At 37.5% G+C, this 4,375-nt stretch overlaps 1 pseudogene across 1 annotated transcript; it reads right to left on the bottom strand.

Moving 5' to 3' along the window:
- Positions 1 to 303: 303 nt before the first annotated feature.
- Positions 304 to 2,052, bottom strand: LOC145537838 (heat shock transcription factor, Y-linked-like; annotated as a pseudogene). The gene is made up of 2 exons (XR_014076448.1): positions 1,540 to 2,052; positions 304 to 1,108 (listed from the first exon to the last, which is right to left on the bottom strand). The product of XR_014076448.1 is annotated as a heat shock transcription factor, Y-linked-like (transcript).
- Between the last annotated feature and the right edge of the window lie 2,323 nt (positions 2,053 to 4,375).

Genomic DNA, 4,375 nt, shown 5'->3' with positions numbered 1-4,375 from the left:
GTACTGTGTAGATGTGCTTTTTTTGATTTTATTTGTATGTCTTCCTTCACCCGTACCATCCTCATTTAGACACCCATTCATTTCAGCAGGGTTGATTTCCCAAATCACTTTACATCCATTACCTCTTTTCCCTTTGTTCTCATTTTCTTGCTTAGAAACAATAGATTAGGTGCCATTTACCTAGGATGCCTAACGGAGGTTTTCTTGAACTGAAGAGTTTATAAAAGAGTGCAGAAAAATAGCCAGACATTGAAATAAAGCCTTAATTTACTCTCCATTGTTTCAAAGGAGAAAACAAAACTGTGAAGATGAACGTGTAATTTTATTGTTCAAATACAAGAATTGTAGGTATTTGTTGACAACTCCCAATGTAACTTTTAATCTCCATTCGGTTCCATAAGCTGATACTTATTTGGTAGGTCAGTTTTAGTTAGCATGGTTTTCACATAAGGAATATCGTTGATGAATTGACTTGAAAGAGAGGAGGTGGGTGTAAAAGCGATCGTTTGCACTGGGGACCTTGAGTTGCCTCTCTGTTGCTGGTTAGGAAGAGGACTGTCATGGGCTGACATATCGCTATACCTGTCTGGAAATGTAGAAGGCTCCACCATCAGCCCAAAAGAACTGCTGCATAATGGAGATACGATGTGGTTCTGAGAACTAGATGTAGCGGTAGTAGCAAAGTTCTCAACGTGGCCATTTACTTGAGTGTAAGTGCTATGGGAGTGCCAATTAAAAATGCTCAACTGGTTTACAACAGCAGGTTGATCTACCACATTCTGCTCTGTTTGTCTCACTGACATTGATGGGGAAGGAAAGTCACGCGGAGATAGGGCGCTTGTTTTAGGGACTATCTGGCTGGTATAAGTCTTTTGTGGGAAAGGCACACTTAAACTGGTGGAAGCTGAAAATGGACTCTCTCCACTAGTTTCAGCATGAAAACCAGAGTTACGATCATCTGTGTTGACCCTTGCTTTAGCATGCTTCTTCTTGTAATCTGGAACTAATGAAGATTTCAGAAACACATTGCTAATCCCAACTCTTCTTTCATTCTTCCTAAAAGTTGGGGATAACCTCTTTTGAAATTTGGATTATGGTAGATGTGTAACTAAAATCAAAGGATACATTTATTTAGTTTTTTATAAACCAGGGAAAAACTGACAAGCAAAGTTAAACTATAAAAATGTATTCCTTTAATGATGCCAATTAAATAGAATCAAAGAAAACCCCTCCATTAGTAGTTTTAACACCTTACATGTTAGAAACAACTATACTCCTCAACTAAAAAATATGTTGTATATATACAGTAAATACCACTTAAGGTAACTTGAGGACATGTATCCAATTTCAAGTTGCTAGGAGAGTATATTAAATATCAAATGTTTTAACCTCCAGCTGTTCTCAACTTCAAAAAATAAAACGTGTTCAACAATCTGCTATCTCAAATTTAAATTCGGTTTTAGCTACATATGTGAACATGCTTTCTAAGTCACATGACTTAAACTTATATATTGACAGTAAGTGGAAATTTTGGATTACCTTGCTCAAAACAGAGACATTGTTTTCTTCTTCCAGAAAGTCAGGTAGTGAAGCAGATCTTTGAAAAGTTTGTCGCTTTTTACTAAACCCATAAAGGTTAAGCTGACGAACTAAACTTTTCATACTATCAGTTTCAAATATTCTGAAAGGGGCCTTTCTTTCCAAGACTCCTTTCTTGAAGAGTTCTTCATTGATCACTATAGAAGTGCCACTCTCATCCCACCAAACAGATTCAAACTGATCACTTTCAACTACAGTCCAGAGTTTTTGAGCAAAATTGAGTGAAAGAAAATCATTCAACTCATTTGTTTTAGAGACAGAAAACGTGTAGTGTGGCCTTTTTATCCTAAATCCCTCAGACAAAGCCTGAAAAGCATATTCTTCAATCATAGATCTCAAAACTGTGTCCCCAGTAAGTGTGTAATCACACGAAGAAGATCTAATGGAGGTTTTGGAACCACTTGATACATCTTTACGAGGCACATCTTGAATTTCTGAAGGAATATGTGCCATCTCAGAGAAATCTTTCTCCAGATACTCTTCTCATTTGTCTGACTTTACACACTCCAACTTCAAATGCTGCTTGGCTGGCGTACAGAGATAAACTCTCTAGGCCATCAGCATGGTTCTCAAAGTCAAAAAGCTGTGACATCACAAAGTCACTGGTCTCCTAGCAATTGAAGGGTACTCTGACATCATAAAGTCACTGATCTTCTAGCAATTAAGGCCAATGTTCAACCAGTGTTTACTTCTACATCAACTTAAAATAAAGGCTGCTTGCATAAATAGTAACCAAAAACAGGAAACCTGCAAAATGTCATTCCTAAAGAATTTTTACACAGAAAAATCACATCAATAAGTCTACTTGGTTCCTGAAATAAAAGTGATTGATCACCCTTCTAGACACATATTCTTAACATTCAGGACTGTTACCAAACCAAACATGGGTCTGCTCGCTACTATGCAATGAAGTCAATCAACTGACTGTGGGTTTCAGTGAAAGCAAGTGTAATGTTTATTTTATGACCTTGCACAGAAGTGTTTATATTATGCAGAGTAAAATAGTCAGGCACGGAAATAAAGACTCATTTTACTCTTAATTATTTCAAAATAAAAATTGGCCCAATGAAGATGAATTTGTACCTTTATTCTTCAAATAAGAGAATTGTAGGAATTTGTTGACATCTCCCAACATTAATTTTACACTTTGATGTCCTCCGTAATCTGACACTTATTTGGTAGATCAGTTGTATTAGGACCGTTTTCAAATAATGAAGATGTTTGATGAGTGGATCTTGAAAGAGAAGCAGCAGATGTATCAGGGATCTTTGACACTGGGAAAACTAAATTGCCTGACTGTTGTAGTTTAGGAAAAGGACGGTCATGGGCTGACATATTACCATACCAACCTGGAAAGGTAGAAGGCTCCACCCTCAGTCCAAACTAACTGTTCTGTAAGGGACATAAGTTGTGGTACGGAGAAACAGAAGTAGACATAGCTGCAAAAATTTTCACTGGAGCCATTTGATTTAGCACAGCTGCTATGTGAAATCCCATGACAAATGCTCAACCTAGATTGTGGGATGGGGAGGGAGATGGGAGGGTATTCCCAAAGGGAGGGGATATATGTGACTCTATGGTTGATTTATTTTGAATTCTGACAGAATACAGCAAAATTCTGTAAAGCAATTACTCTTCAATTAAAACAACAACAACAACTAAAGCAGCTGCAGATTGATGTATCACAGTATGTTCCTGTGGTCTCACTGATATTCATGATGGAGAAGAGAAATCATTTCAAGTTAGGGCACTTGTTTCAGCAGCTATCTGGATGGTAGAAGGCTTTCGTATGAATGGCACACTTCAACTTGTGCAGGCTGAAAATACACTCTGTCCTCAAGTTTCAGGATGAAAGTCAGAGTTGTGATCATCCACATTACCCCTTGCTTTAACATGCTTCTTCTTATAACCTCGGACTAATGAAGATACTGTAGAGACATTTTTATTCCCAACTCTTCTTTTCATTCTTCAACAAATGCTAAAGGATCTTCTCTAGGCAGGAAACACAGAAAGGTTGTATAAACTCGAACCCAAAACAGCAAAGCAAATGGCAACAGGATCATTCTTATCAATAGTTACCTTAAATGCAAATGGGTCGAATGCCCCAAACAAAAGACAAAGACTAGCTGAATGGACACACAAACAAGACCACTGTTTATGTTTTCTACAACAGACCCATCTCAAAACAAGGGGCACATACAGACTGAAAGTGAAGGGCTGGAAAAAAGGTATTCCAAGCAAATTGAGACCAGAAGAAAGCAGGAGTAGCAATGCACATATCAGACAAAATAGACTTTAAAATAAAGCCTGTAAAAAGAGACAAAGAAGGACACTACATAATGATCAAAACATCAATCTGAGAAGAAGATATAATGATTATAAATTCACATGCACCCAACATAGGAGAACCACAATATGTAAGGCAAAGGCTAACAAGCAGGAAAGGGGAAATTAACGATAACACAGTCATAGTGGAAGACTTTACTACCCCACTCACATCTATGGAGAGATCAAGTCAACAGAAAATTAACAAGGAAATACAAACTTTAAATGATACAATGGACCACTTAGACATAATTGATATCGATACGATATTTCACCACAAAACAATGGGTTTCACCTTTTTCTCAAGTACATATGGACACCTCTCCAGGACTGATCACATCCTCGGCCATAAGTGCAACCTTGGTAGATTCAAAAAACCTTGCAATCATTCCAAGCATATTTTCTGACCACAGTGCAGTGAGACCAGATGTCAACTGCAAGAGAACACTAT

This window comes from Giraffa tippelskirchi, chromosome Y (assembly GCF_054371585.1).
Source record: "Giraffa tippelskirchi isolate mGirTip1 chromosome Y, T2T-mGirTip1v1.2.pri, whole genome shotgun sequence".
In the NCBI taxonomy this organism is placed as follows: domain Eukaryota; kingdom Metazoa; phylum Chordata; class Mammalia; order Artiodactyla; family Giraffidae; genus Giraffa; species Giraffa tippelskirchi.
The sequence above is the reverse complement of the archived record's forward strand: the minus strand, read 5'-3'. Positions and strand labels throughout refer to the sequence as shown.